Source organism: Rhinolophus sinicus, chromosome 5 (genome assembly GCF_057876585.1).
Source record: "Rhinolophus sinicus isolate RSI-liver-muscle chromosome 5, RSI-T2T, whole genome shotgun sequence".
In the NCBI taxonomy this organism is placed as follows: Eukaryota; Metazoa; Chordata; class Mammalia; order Chiroptera; family Rhinolophidae; genus Rhinolophus; species Rhinolophus sinicus.
This window is the reverse complement of record NC_142505.1, coordinates 86,515,373-86,530,840: the sequence shown is the minus strand read 5'-3', so window position 1 is coordinate 86,530,840 and position 15,468 is coordinate 86,515,373. Positions and strand designations below refer to the sequence as shown.

At 46.2% G+C, this 15,468-nt stretch overlaps 1 protein-coding gene and 1 long non-coding RNA gene across 3 annotated transcripts in view; one reads left to right on the top strand and one right to left on the bottom strand.

Annotated features, from left to right (window-relative positions):
* Positions 1–1,320: 1,320 nt before the first annotated feature.
* The window catches only part of SH3RF2 (SH3 domain containing ring finger 2), a 113,034-nt gene continuing 98,886 nt past the window's right edge, over positions 1,321–15,468 (bottom strand). Inside the window, exon 11 of the mRNA XM_019739097.3 lies at positions 1,321–4,843. The gene's annotated coding sequence lies outside the window, so the exon portion shown is untranslated. The remainder of the gene's footprint in view (positions 4,844–15,468) is intronic.
* LOC141567287 (uncharacterized) overlaps positions 5,480–15,468 on the top strand; it is a 49,681-nt gene continuing 39,692 nt past the window's right edge. Inside the window, exons 1-2 of one of the 2 annotated variants that reach the window (XR_012489813.2) lie at positions 5,480–6,438; positions 12,708–14,451. This is a non-coding gene — a long non-coding RNA (uncharacterized LOC141567287). Of the gene's footprint in view, positions 6,439–11,742; positions 14,452–15,468 lie in introns of those variants that run through there. The other variant, XR_016021357.1, reaches the window with a different exon arrangement.

The window sequence follows — 15,468 nt, the reverse complement described above, 5'->3', positions numbered from 1 at the left end:
GTGTGACCTTATTTGGAAACGGGATATAATTAAGATGAAGGCATCAGGATGGGCCCTAATCCAATATGACTGCTGTCCTTACAAGAAGAGAGACATAGAGGCACACAGAAGGAAGACAACCCTGTAACGATGGAAGCAGAAATTGGAGGGATGCTGCCACAAGCCAAGGGGTGCCTGGGGCTGCCAGAAGCTGCAGGAGGAGAGGGAAGGCCCTCCCAAAGAGCTTTTGGAGGGAGTACCGACCTGTCAACATCTTGATTTTGGATTTCTGTGCTCCAGAACCACGAGCGAATGTTTCTGTGGCTGTAAGCCACCCCGTTTGTGGTGCTTTCTTACAGCAGCTCTAGGAAGCTGCTACACCAATCATCTACCATGTGACTAGAATACTTTTGTTTCTGTATTCACAGAACGGTGCGAGGAGGCAGAGCTGGGAAGCTTGACATGCCTCCTTCAGTTACTAATTGTGTAACTCTAGGCACATTTACTAATCTCTCTGTGCCTCTGTGTCCTCACGTGCAAAATGACAGTTCTGACCTCGCAGGGCTGTGAGGATTCTAACAATTCAGGACACTCGGTATGGCACCTGGCCAGCAGAAAGGACTCAGTACACGCGACCTATTAGTACGCGTCTGCGGCTACCTTATATTCATAGCATGTTGTGCTGGTTTTCCATTTACAGTTGAGATATGAAGTTTTCAATTGACTTTTAGATTAAAATGGAGACAATTAAAATAAGAATAGTAAGTAAATAACAACACAGATGGTTGGTGGACATGGCAAACATTGTGAAGGTGGTAAAACACTAATTTTATTGAGTACCTGTGTGTGCCAGACGCTGCTCAAAGTCGTCTACCTGCTTTAAGACATTTAATCCTTAACATTTCTCAGGTAGGTGCTATTATATCTCCACTTTCCAGAAAAGGAACCTGAGCCACAGAGAGGTTAAGTAACTTGCCCAAGGCCACACAGCTGGTGAGCGACAGGCAGCAAGCAGGGAAGCCCTCTGGCCAAGAGCCTTCTTGGGCCCTCAAGGTTGTACAAACTGGCATTTGCTCCATGGAGATGAACTCAGCCTGATGAGCACTGAGAGAAGTGTCACTCGCCCCTGCCCCCAGCCATCCCCACTGAAATGAAGCAATTCCTGTCTGACAAGCAAGTGATTCTTCTCCTCCCAGCCCTTCCTTTTGGACATCTGGAGCAGCTGCCAGGAACCGAAGCCCTTTGGGAAAGTTAAATACTCATGTTGATGTTTAATCTGTGATGAAGTACTCCCCTCTCCAAGTCAGCTACTGAAAAAACCAGGCCTCAGGGACAACTCCATTAAGTGAAAATAAAGCTGTTTTATTGTTTCATGCTAAAACACATATCGGGCTTCACAAGCTTACAGCTGGGAACAATATGCATTTTTGGCAAAGGAGACTTGGGTAATCTCTCCACTTTCACACGACTAAACCCTCCCTGTGTGGAGAGCAGATGGTATCTCATGCACTGGTTTCTGGCCCACTTTTCTCAGCTGATGTAAAAGGTGTGAGTGGATCTCTCCAGCAAGGGGGCCCCCCTTTTTTCCTTTTCCTTCTTCTGATCAGCCTGGGTGTTAAGGAGCAAGCTTAATATTTCGTAAAAGCCACAAACCCAAACAAGTAAAACGCGGGGCTCTAAAAGCATTGAGTCTACCACCAAATCACAGAACATAAAATGGAGAATTGATATGTGGATAGTTCTTTGAAAACCAAGGTGGAGAGTGGTCCTGAAGCCAGGTGGTTTAGGGCCATAACTTCTGGTTTCTTCTAGAACATGTCAAGTCCAAGAGAGAAAGGACTTAACAGAAACATGTGACTCCTTCCTAGGAGAAAAGTTATCCAACAACTCTGATATTAAACTCCCTCCATTTGCTCAGATTTAAAACAAGCTGTTGGTGGCACAACTCAGAGTTAACCCAACAGTTGAAGGTAAGTTCTGTGTGTTTTTCTTCTCACTAGAAAGTTCCTTTCGGTTTTCCAAGATGCAAAGTGTAGAATTGATCTCTGATGACCCCATGTGGGTAAACAACACCAACCACATGCAATAGACATTGCAAAGTAATCCATATAAATGGTAAATTACAAAACCAGAAAGCAAACCAAAATCCACCAAACCTCTTGGCTTTACAGTGGAATATACTAAGGAAAGAAGCTGCCAGCCCTGGTACTCTATTTTTTGGAACAAATACGTGAAAAGTTTGGAGGTCCTTAAGTGTCCACTGACCTATAAAATAATTTTTATATGTTTACATGTTTTATACATCTAAGGTTTATTTATACAATAATCCATAACAACTAACATTATACCCTTTTTATAAACATTATTCACATACATATTAGCTCATAAAGATTCTCTTTTGGTCTGTTAAAAACACTGCACTTAAAAAAACAAGCAGAGACACAAGAGTCTATAGCTTTCCTGCATATATTTCCATGGAAAAGGGAATTTTTCTCCCCTTTCATTTTCTCTTTCCTCTTTCCCCCCCTAAACAACACCCTCTTCCCCCGACCAACATATAATCATAAGAAGGAACAATCCCAGAAGATGAAACTCAAACTTCATGCTTAGCAAACAATTCTAGGGAAAATTTCTGGGCTGACCTCATTCTAATCATTCTAACTCATCCTTCCCCCTCCCCACCACCTGTTGACCCGTGACAATTTGGAATCTAGATCCTGGAACTGAAAATCCAGAGATGAAAACTTTAGGAAATGGGGGAGCTTCCCTTAAGCTTCTGGGTTTGGCTCAGAGCAAATCAGATCCTTCATTTTGTGTTTTAAGAAAATATCTGGTTGACTGGGTAAGCAGGTTCAAAGGAAAAGCGAACTCTCCATAAAACCCTCTACTATAAGCCCGGGAAAGTTCCCAGAGACTTAAAAGCCAGCAAGTGAAAAATTAGGAGTGGTGGTTTCCTGTTGCTCTACATGTGAGAGGGGGAAGCAAGGTGAGAAGAAAATCTGAGCGAGAGGGCCTTGCAGACAAGGCTGTAATTACCAATGTGGCCGAATGGTTTCTGGGGATTAAATGCTGTGTTGTGTCTCCCCCCACCCCACTCCCCAGTTTATACAATTTGCGTTTGTGTGGGCAGCTTGCCTACACTTAACCTTTCCCTACATCACGTATAAACGTAACATTCCTTCCAACTCAGGCAGTCTATGACATTACCCTGGAAGATGAAGTCATGGAAACCTATTCATAGGTGGGCCGTAAGGCCCCATGGTAGTAACGAGTAGATTCCAGAATCTGAAGGCGGCATCTCTAGATTCATTGCTGCTGAGGCTAAAGAGGAGCCAACCCAGTCCGAATCCATCCCAGAGGAAATGGAAGCAACACTTAGTCCTAGTAGTTCAGACAAAAGGGATGACTGACAGTTGGCAGCACTGTCACTGACCACGTGTGAGAAGATGTCACCCGTGAACTAGCCTTTCTGTGGTCTCATCATCCCTCCTGCTTTCTCACTCACCATTTGGCGGACAGAGCCAGTACTCAGAGGTTTTTTCGTTGCTTATTATCACCTTCCCCTAAGGTTCACCGAGAGAAGGGTGTGGTGAAGAAATCCAAGTTATTCACCCCATGAAGATGGGCACCGCCAGTTTGAGTCCTGCATGGGACAACTTCACGTAGAAGAAAACGTTTCTGTAACTACAAGATACAATCCTGACTCTGCTCATGGTTCGGCTGATGTCTGCTCCTGCTTACAAGCAGGCCTGGGTGAAAGACTGAGGATGTGTCAGGACAAAAGGAGGATCCCAAATGTTAAAACACCCGGCACGTCCACAGGAGGCTGCATTCTTGTCCCTGGTAATCAGGGCGGCATGTGTTTTTAAAAATGAGATTCTTATGGACGTCTTAAGATAAGGAAGAAGGTGAAAATGTATGGCTTGAAGAGCCTCAGGGTGTTTGTGAATTGCATTTATCTGTAGAACGCCTCTCTCTGGTTAGCACAGATAATTTAAACATCTGTATTTTAAATTAGAATTTTTTTAAAACCAGGAGTAGACTATCTTCTAATGACTTCGCCTTGAAGACGACTTATTTCTGAACAAAAAAGAATGCACGGTGATACCTGATTTTCGATCTTTAGACTGGAAATAGCCTCTCTGTAAGGCATTGCACTCTGTGGCATCTCTCTTATAACGTCATGGATTTCTCTTATCTGAGATTCTTTATGTACAAGCCCTTATTTCCTAGATCGGGACGTTCTAATAGAAACCCCGTGGATCAGAAGGTGTCGGGGGGGGAAAGACAGATGGAACTGGAATGGAAAAGAAGGAGGATGTGGCAGAGGGATGCAGGGTGCTCCCTCGGGAGTTGGGGACGAGGATGAAGGATGGGGACATTGTGAGGAAGCACTGGCCTCTCTGGCTTGAACACCCTATGCTCTCTCCTGCTCTAAATCTGAGCTGGAGAGACAGGCCAGTCGCAGAGCTGAAAGGCACTTGATGTCCAGTCTTTTCATCTGTCAGTTAGGTGCCAAGGTGTGACAAATTGGCATGATCAAATCTGGCTTTGACAACAGAACAGAGTAACAGGAGGGATGGGAGTCTGGTGTAACCTGTAACAGCACATGACGCATTTGCTTTTCTCCGTCCTGGCACACCACCCATTGATACTGTGGGTGAAGACAGATTTGTTCTTTCTCCTATTACCCTTCTGACTTGGAGGCCAGCCTATTGGTATTCCTGTACCATCCCTGATGTCCAAGGAATATCACGTGGTCCACAAACTCTCCATTGAGCAGTTTCCATCCAATCAGATCCCTTGTTTTCATCAGCGTCCCAGTTGTTGCTAGCTCCTCCTGGGAAGATTACCAAGGCAGGGTCTGTGAAGGTGAAAAAGATTTTAGACTCTCATGTGTGAATGCATCCTGGGAAGACTATGGTTCTTTAGAATTCTTATATAGGTATATACGAGGGAGAGAGAGAATCAAAACACAGTAAAATGTTAATATCTAGGGAACCTAGCTCTGAGGTGTATAAGGAATTCTTTGTACTAGTTCGGCAACATTTTGGTAAGTCTGAAATTATTTCAAAAATAAAAAGTTAAAATCCACGAGCCCTCAGGATTTCTCCAAGGCCTCAAATATTCTATTTTGATTACCAAACTCTACCTGCGTTCCTATCATCCCCACAGATGCAATCGATGCCCACCCCTCCCTGCCCAGCGCTTGGCCCCTTTCCGCTTCCTGAGGCTGAGTGCTCACATGTGGCCAATGCCTCAGGCCGCCCCTCGTCCAGGTGAGGGCAGGTGGTTTGAATGGACATCACAGGAGTCGGCTGCTATCTGTGACTTTGCTGTCAGTGTTCAGCTCTTGGCCCTTCTGAGTGAAAATTGAGTCCCAAATGACCACGCTGAAGGCGGGCAGAGGGGTGGGGGTGGGTGGGGGTGGCAGGAGAGAGCTGAAAGGATCATGAGAAATTGGTCCAATAACATTTAGAAAGACTTGCCTTCTAAAAGACCCAGCCTCAGAGTTTGTCCACAGGTAAGTTCCCATGAAAACCCGGTAAAACAGAAAATGAGTAGGAAAGGGAGTTTTCCATTTTCTGCCCAATTTCTCTCACCTGAAGCCTGATTTCTTTTCTCACCAAGGACTCATGCTGATGTAACAGGCCATTTTTCCTATGGGGCAACTTTATTGATGATCATAGCCTGTTCCTTGACGGGGTGATGTGGGACAGTCAGATCTTGCCAGCAAAGTTTATGGGAAACACCAACTTGGGGAGCCTTCCTGGAACACCCACTCTCCAGAGGTAGACCTGTGATCTGTGGCTCCAGAGACAGGGTGTACTGAAGGAGCCCGAGTGTTCAAGCAGGCAGCCACAACTGGGCTCAAAACTGAGCTTCTCTGAGCTCTCAGAGCTTGCGAATGCCATGCAATCCTTCCTCATTTGCTGACGCGCTCCACCCAGGCCAACAGTAAGCAAGGCGCCAGGTGGCTGCTTTATATTCAGCGGGAGAAGCAGGCATGCACACCAAGGCTGGGATTACCAGGATGCCTCCTGCGTCCCCCCACGTCAGTAAGGTACACAGGATTTGGAGCTAGGCTGTCTGCACTGTACAGCCTCAGACATGGGCAGGAGTTTCCTCGTGCTATTTGAGACTTTTAGCCCTTAAAAGGGAAGGCAGCTGTGGTAGACACAGCTCCTCTCCTCTCCTCTCCTCTCCTCTCCTCTCCTCTCCTCTCCTCTCCTCTCCTCTCCTCTCCTCTCCTCTCCTCTCCTCTCCTCTCTTCCCCTCCCCTCTCCTCTCCTTCCTTTCTTTGTGCCTAAGTTGGTGCCAGCACTAATGCTGGGTATGTGCCGGTGGAGATGGGTCAGCCTGTTGACGGCACAAGGGGCCCAGAGACGTCCGCTTCGATCTGCATATCAGGCCTGGTGTCAGGGGCTGGGAGCATGTCCCTCCGAGATCGAAGGCAAGGTGATTTGAGATGACTGCACTGGACCCCCAGGGAGTAGTGGTGGTGCGCTTGTTCTTTTAACTACATTTATTGTGATGTACCATTACTGGCAGCGGGCACAGGGGCTGGGAAGTAATAAGGAAGTAACCGCTGAGGGAAAGTTGGCCGCCACATTAATCAGACCTTCCAGGTTGTGCTAAATGATGTAGAAAGAACTCCAACTCTAAGATCGACTGACATTTTCATAGGCACACAGAAATCCCATCAGTGGTAGGTGGTGTGAATTTACCTGTGGCTGGCATTGTGCAGGGCTGGGCAGCCGTCCTTATCAATGCTGTTTATGGGCCAGCGGTTTTAGGATTAGGCGGGTAATAATTCTTTGTTTACTGAGTGCTTGGAAGACAAGTCTACCTGAAGCAGAAAACCCTGATGTCTGCAGGAAAGCTTTGCATCCCATCTTAAACGAGGTGGCAAGCGGTTAGCAACGCAGATACATTGCCTGGGTTTATTCCCAAGCTCCAATTCCTGGCTGTGCAACCCTGTGGAAATTATTTAATCTCTCTAGGTCTTAGTTTCCTTATCTTGAAATGGGGATAGTAACAGTCTTTACTTTTTATGGTTACGGGGAGCTTTGTAAATCAGTCAACATAAGTAAAGCACATAGAACAGTGTGTGGCACACAGCAGAGTCTCTAACTGTTGGCTCAAAAGTATTATTAGACACTAAGAGACCTCTTGAAGGTTATGTATTGTGACGCTGCTTCTTGATTATCTCGAAGAATGGGAAACTCTACAGGTGGATTATTACACTGGCTTATGGTTACACTCATTACTAGAGTTTCGTTTGTCTTGAAAACCTAAGTCTCAGTTTTATGAGCTGAGTTCTTAAAATCATACATCCTAAACTATAAAATGAGGCTAATAAGCGCTCAGTTCTTATATAGTTGCTGTGAGATGGCCTCTATTATTATTCCCATTATATAGATGAGAAAAGAGGTGAAGTGGCTTGCCCCAAGTCACACAGTGAGTCACACTTGAAATACAACTCAGGTGGTCCAAGTCTATAGTCTGGGCTCTTAACTGCTGTGCTAGAGAAAGGTGGGGGGGGGGCAGGGAGGGGAGAAGAAAGAGGAGGAGGACGGAGGGAGGGAGGGAGAGAGGGACGGGGAGAGAGACTCTCAACTAATAATAAATATTTTCGGAATGAGTAAGTGGGCATGGAAATTCAATAAATACGTCCTAATGATAACAAAGGGTATGATATTTCATGTCTTTGTCTATCCAATTCCAAACAACCATTCTGACTGCTTAAAAAATGACAGATTGCTTTTTGCTGGCTGTGTAGTTGTTGTTTGCAAGAGCCGTGAGGGCCAGTCCCTTTGGAAGGTGAGCCTACAGCCCTGGACAGCTAGTGCCTGAGGCGTGTCCCTTGTTTTAGAGATGGGGGATGGGGCTGAGAAAAGGGAAGTAACTTGCCTCTCTGCTTGTGGCATCTCCCATAAGTTCATCCTTCCTATGAAGGATTCATCTATTCTCCCCTTATTCATTCAACACATACTTATTGTATGAAAAATGTTTGACGAATGAATGAATTTCCTTGACGTGTTGAGCTTGTTCCGTCCATTTTGCAACACTGTATGTCTGGTTCCTTCTTAGTCTTCAAATCTCAGTGCAGAGGTTACCTCCTTGGAGAAACCTTTCCTGGCCACCCTACCTAATACAGCCCACACCCCTCGGCCATTCTCTTCCCTTCACTCTGTTTCCTTCATAACATCTGTCACGTAGAAATAATTCTGCATGTTTAATGGTTTACCATTCACTCCCTTTCATGAAGGCAGGGACCTTAGTGCATTGCTCACTGCTGAACTCCAAAACCTGGCACACAGTAGATGCTCAATCAATATGTGTGTAATGAAAATGAATGAGGTGACATTGATTTCTACCCAGGAAGCAAACATTCTGTGACTTTAAATGGAGATGGAGTGAGAGCTAGGACATTGGCCCGGAGCCCCTTGGTCATAATGACATGTCCAGCAGGGGTTTGACTCATCAGCACATGCATTTTCTGAATTACAAAGTGTGCCAGGGACATTGAATTTCTGTTAATTGGCACCAAGGAGGAGGGGTTGTTATTGAAATCTCCAGCCAGCTGGAAGCCTGTCTGTGTCAGATCTATTTGCAAATCAGAATGGACATTTCATAAACCCTGTCAACCTTGCGAAGCTGCAGGTCCCCAGGGGGGCAGCACCACTGTGCTCTCAGGCTGTGTGCAGGGTCACAGTCAACCCTGAACCTTAAATCTTCACCAGACGAGGAGGTGAGGTGGTAAGGTCAACCAGAAAATAAAAGACGATGAGGGTTATGGCGTAAGATGCATTTAAAAATAATCGTCATACTGCCTCAATCCCAGTACCATTTGCCAGCTTATCTGAAAGGTGAAGAGAGCAAAGAAGCTGAGATTTCAGAGCTGGCCCCACTGTGACCTGAGACAAGTGATTGATCCTCTGAGCCTCAGCTGTTTGATCTATCCATAGGGGACAATAACACTTAACTCACGGGTTGTGAGGATTAAAGGAGAAAATGCATGTAAATAATAATGATAACTAACATTCAGAGCATTTCCTATGTGCTGAGCACTGTGCTCCTAACTTTATGCACATTATCCCATTTAATCCCCACAAAAGCACTCCAGGAAAGCACAGTTAGTACCTGCATTTTAGAAGCAAGGGAACTAAAGGTTGGGGAGGTTGAATGGCTAACCCATGGTGACACAGGGCGGAAAGGCGAGCCTGGATTTGAATCCAATCACCCGACTCAATATGCTCTCCACCACCCTGTAACTGCCCCTCCACACGGTTAGCTCCATACCTGGCACTTAGTACACATCTAATGAATGGCAGCTAAGAAGACTCTGTTCTTACACTTAGCATTTCTCATGCTCACCTGCTTTCAAGCCTTAGTCATGCCTGCAAACTCCTCCAACAGCTACCACTTCTAGGGTCCCTTCTGCACACAGCAGTGGGCCTGTCTGTCTCCCTTAATCTTCCCAACACCCCTAAGAAGTGCCGATTATTGTTTCCACTCTTCACGTAAGGAAAGAAATTCTCAGAGATGCTAGTTAACGGGGTCCAAGGTTGGACAGCCAAGAAGTGGTGAGGTCAGGATTTGAACTCAGGGGCGTGTGATGACAGAACTCAGGTGCCTTCCTCTCCACATAACCCCCATGATACCAGCTTCCAGAACCTGTTTCCCCTCCAGGAAGCTCTCCGGACAATGGAAACTCTCCCTCATTGCTCCCCTCTCTCATTTCCACCTGTACTACAGAGCCTAGCTCTTTACTGCACTCTGTTTCTGAATGGTACCTCCATATCCATTTATTGGTAATAGTTACCATTTATCATGTACCCAATACCACAAGGAGAGCTGTACATACGTGATCTCATTTAATCCTGCTGAGAACCCTAGAAGGTGGACATTCTGACCCCCGGTTTGCAGATGAGAAAACAGGTATAGGGGTGTTGTAACTTTCCCAAATTTCTTTAGTCACTTGCCAAAGGAAATATAACTAGTAAGTGACAAAACTGGGACATAAAACTCAGATGATTTGGTTCCAAAATGCACCACGCTAGCTATGATATTATATTGCTTCTCCATATCTTGTAAAGTTCTAGTAGATTGGGAATCCAACTAGGGTACTACCCCCCAATCCTCGTTGACTGATACTTTCAAATCTAGTCCTTTGTTGGAGGTCTCCATGATGGAAGCCTAAGCTCTCAAGTTTGCCAACATCTAAAAACAACTTAAGCTTAAAAAAGAATCCAGCTCGTAAACAGAATGTGTAAATGGAATTTTTGGAAATGTGGTTTTGGTATCTAAAATTAGCCTTCTCTTCCAAACAGTATTGCCCCTTCTCATTGCCCTGTCCCCTGTCATGGCAACTGGTGCTATCGCTCTCGAGCTGTGACTGACATGCCCTCTTCATGCAATGCAGCTCTCCAGCTCTCTCCTTGACCGAGATGTAAAACATCTCCCCAAGGAAGTGGGGGTGGGGTAGGAATCTGGGTACAGCCCTTTGAAGGTGATATTTATTTGAATTTCTCTGGTCTCTAGGCATTTTCGCTGCCTCTTTACATTTTGATTCAAGGTTGCTTTTGCTTATTTGTGAGGGTCTCCTGAATGAAAATAGCTCTCACCATCCTCTTGGATGGTCCAGGGAGTCCTTGTTTTCATGGGAAGGACATCAGGATGGCTCTGGCCTCCAGGACACATCAAACTCTACAGCGGTCAAACTCTGACAGTGCAAATGGCCTTCATCAAGCCAGTCGGTCATGCTAGCACTTACTCTAACGGCAGTAACTGAGGATACCCAAAATGGCCTTTGCAAATGCCTTTTGCCATTTTCCCCGGGTCTTGGCTGGCATCCTTTTAGTCCTTACCAGGCTGCAGCTCTGGTCCATCCAGCAGTGACCCTATTTGCATAATTAGCTTGCATCTGTGGGTATGTATTTACCTCCCAAAGCAATTGCCTTTGAACTTTGGATAAATACCAGCATGGAATGCTGGAAAATGTCAGCTCTTGAGCCCTCTTGTTCCCACAGAGAAGATGAAAGTGGGGGTCATTTTGGAAATCATATCCCCCTTCTGCTCTGTATCATTTAGAGTGAGGACAGGCAAAACCAGAAATAAACTCATGAAGAGGGAGAGATCTAGGGAATGTAAAATGATCACTGTGTTTTGACGTCAATGATCCAGAACATTGTAAGCTCCGGCTCTTTTTCAATTGGCTTGGCTATTCTGGCCACCCTTGCAGCAGTGGTAGATTTGCTGTTTGGATTTCTCTGTATAGAACCCTCTGTTGCCTTCATTCACCCCTGCTTCTTGGATGACAAGACACTTGTAGTTTTTCTCTGGGAGGGCTTGGCCCTCTGAGTTAAATCATCCCCCCACTCCCATCTCCATCCTCATTCCCCTGATCTCAGCAGTACATGCCCTTTTGTCCATCCTCTCCAACTTCAACCATGTTATGTGTTTAGAGTTGTCATTGAGGAAGAGGGATGTGGTGAGTTAAGATTAAGGTTTGGGCTTAGAGCTGTGGGTTTTCGTCCTTGTTGCCTTGGACAGGTCATTTCACCTGTGAGCCTTAAGTCTAATCTCTACAATGGGATAATAGCAGTACCTTCCCTCATAGGGTTGGGTAGGATGTGATGGCATAATGCATGCAAAATTCTTGGCACATAGTAGATGCTCAGTGAATGGTAGCAATTATTGCTGGATGAAGGGTCAGAGGTTCTTTTTCCTTTTTCTTTTTTTCTTTTATAGTCTCCCTCCCATCTCAAACTAGTTATGTGACCTTAAGCAACGCACTGAAACATTCTGAGTCTCAGTCTTTTGATCTTTAGTCTGGGGACAAAACTAGCTTTTCCTTGCATATTCCATAAGGTTCTTATGAGAACATGTCAGCAGCAGCAGTAGCAGCAGCAAGATGTGTTTAAGTTTCAGATTCTGAGTTGCTGCTTCTGGTTTCTGCAGTCAGCTATCCAGAGGTACCAGGCAAGGCCCAGAGGGCAGCTGGCTGGAAAGCCCTATACTCAAACAATTCGCACACAGCCAAACCCATATTTTCCCTATTCAGGAGCAACAAGATCTCCCCAAATAGCTGTATTTGGAAAAACTCTTGTAAAAAGTCCTTCTAAACTAGAACGTCTCAAAACCAGACATGCGGGTGCATCAAAATCTCAACTCCCAGCAATGAATCCCAGTGACGGAAGCCGGAGGGGAGTTCCGATATTCAGGCCGGGTATCTAAGGCCTCAGGTGGCAATATGTGCTTTGACTAGTGTTTCCTGTACTCTGTCCACCTCTGTGAGCTGCACTGAAGACCCCATATGGTACATGTGTGGGAAATGTACACGGGAACCATAAGCATGGAGTTCAGGATAGTGGCTGGGAGGGAGTGGGGGCAGGGAAAGAGAGGATGAGACGGAGAAGCACACGGCAGGCTTCAATGGTATGGATTATTATCATGTTTGAAAAGTTAGGTGGTAGGTATATGGTTGTTTCATGAATATATACATATTCATATTATACATATTATACATATAATATGTATATATTATGTATATATAATATATATGTATATGTATATATATGATATTTAATTTAATTTAAAAAGAGAGAAAGACAGAAAGGGAGACCCAAATCCAGAAATACTTAGTCAGAAGCAACACCCTGTCAGGGCCATATGTATCTTACCTATGCTATTAACCATCGTGTCCCCATTGCCTCTCACAGAGACTGGCCCAGTGTGGGTGAAGGATAACAGTTGTGGACCGAGTGGATGGATAAAGGGGGGAATCTGCAATGCTTCTCTACACCCCTCACCACTGTCATCTTTGACGCATCTCTGCTGTCCTCTTTGACACCCCATCCTATGTTAACGTGTAGGTCAGTAGGCGGAAAGGCTTCCTGGGAACATTTTGTTTCTGCTCTGCTTTCAGACACAACGCTACGGCCTGGCAAACAGATGGCTTGGTGATTTAACCTTGCTCTATTTCAAGCAAAACGTCCTTGCAAGATTCATTCTCAATGACACCAACGTGTGAACCTGCCGCAAGGATCTTTGGAATTAACTCCTCTGGTTTGGTCCTGCCTGGTGAACACATTCCCCAAGAGGCTATCTTTCACGATCACATGAGAGGTAGCTAGAAGTGCTAACACTCCCTTCTCCTAGCCAAAGGGAGAACTGGGGTCTTTACTCTCAAGACCTAAACAAGAGAAGAAACAGTGGCAACAGCTGCCGGCCCCAGGATAGCCCAGCTTGCTAAGCACTTGCTCCCAGCTGACGAGACTTAGTAGGACTTTTGCTATTCTGTCACCACAGCTGCTCTCCGGGAAGGGAGGCCGGAGGCTGTGGGGCTGGGGCTGGGGCTGGCCTGTGTGGACAGAGCAGGGTGAGAGGATGAGGATGGATGCCTGTTCATCTTATTGAAACAAATGACTCCTATACCTGCCAAACTGATGCCAGAGGAGTTAGGAAGCTGAAGGACATTGCTTGTGCCTGTGAAAGTATTAGCTGAAAAAGGCAGACTGATGAGCAGGGACCTGTCCACCCTCCAAGGCAGTTCCTTTCCTAAGCCAAGGGCTGGGTGAAGGTGATGGTCAAGGGCTAGAGAGTGGCCAGGGTGGGGGTTAGGAAGATTGCTGGGCTTGACAGCAGTGCTCTCAGCTACTGAGTGACCTCTCTGAGCCTTATTCTGTCCAATAGGGTAAAAGTCAAGGTATTTAACAACCAGCATGGCATAGGCAATAGCCAATCAGAATGAAGAAGGGCTTTATTGCAGGAAGTCTCAGCTGCACCTGGTCTTAGCCCCTTGGCTGTTGGATGGTAGAGTGATGGGGAGGGACCTGGAGGAAGGGCCAGGGTGCAGGAGTAGGGAGAGGCCTTGGTGAGCTCAGAGCATCCATTATATACCTATCAGGACAGGCCTATTTCAATATATTAACAGCCAGTATGGCATTCAATACTCCTGCCGAATGCCGTCAGCTCTGCTATAAAACACGAGGAAGGCAGATTCAATTCTCACACTTTATGTGTATCAGAATCACTTGGGGAGCTTGTTGAAAACACAGATGTTCAGTTCCCATTTCAAAATTACCAAGCGGCACACTCTAGGACCCAGGTGAGGACCCTACTCTTGTGAGACCTGAGTGCCCCAGAACAGCTGATCTCTAAGGGTCCAGCTCTTACTTTCAAGAGGATTATGACTTTGAGACATGAAGTTCCACGCACGGTCTCTAGGGAAACATGCCCAATTCAGGAGCAGCTCATGTGACTGAGCGAAGCAGGCTGGTGGGGCCGTGGCAAATTGAAGAGCGCACGTCCATTTAACTCAAGCCGCTTTGACCCTGACCCAGGCGCCCCTGGACGGCTGCCACTCAGGACTGCAGGCCTGGTGTGGACAGCCCTTCTGAATGGTCAAGAGAAGATGAAAGTCAGCGAGACACATACCGTGTCCTGCATCTCACCGAGTCACAGGTAGGGCATGGTTTTAAACTCTTCCGGCTCCAAAAGCCCTGTCTCTGGGACGGTGAAGGGTAGTAGAGGTGTAGCTGGTCCCACATGCGGAGGGAAGGAGACAAGCCCTAAGTGAGGGTCTTGATGCTGCTTGTGGGGACCATTTCCTCAAGCATGGCCCTCAGAGTCTGTCCACAGCTGGTCGTGCCTCTCATCTCTCAGATGTTCCCCCTACACGCCCCCAGCCCAGCACTTCCCTCAGCAGCTTTCCTAGCTGAGGTGCCTGGAGCTGATTGCAGGCACAGGGGCACCCTTCCCAGGGACTCTGAGTCTTACTTAGCTGAAGGGATGGAGCTCTCACAGGATGAAATATTTGGCTTCGGACCTGAGGGACTAGGCTTCTACCTGAGATCCCTGGAACGTTCCACAAAGGAGTGGATTTTTCCAAGTATAAGAGAACTCGGCTGGATTGCTCTATTTACACCCAACTGCCAATGCTTCTTCCCCTGCTCGGGACACCCTTTCTCCCACCCCTTTGTCTGACTCACACTTGTCCTTCAGGACTCAGCTGAGGCTGTGCTCTGACCTCTACAACTACACTATCTTGGTCTCCTTTTAGCATCACAGCCCTGGACAGGCCCATAGTCCAGACTTTCTCATTGGAATTTCAAGGCCTAATTCTTTAAAAACATTTAAGCTTGACATTTGTTAAGTGTTCACTATGTGCCAGCACGATTTAAATCCCCTTATAATATTATCTCAGTTAATCCTCACAGTACCCTAATGAGGCTGGCACTACTGTCTGTCCTATTTAAGAAAACAAGGTGCAGAGAGGTTAAGTAACTTGCCCAATGTCACTATTGCGTTTCCCCGAAAATAAGACCTCACCGGATAATAAGCCCTAGCATGATTTTTCAGGAGGACATCCCCCGAACATAAGCCCTACTGCGTTTTTTGAGGCAAAACTTAATATAAGACCCAGTATTATTTTTGGGGAAACCCATTAACAAGTGGTAAATGAGGACGTGCATCCAGCCT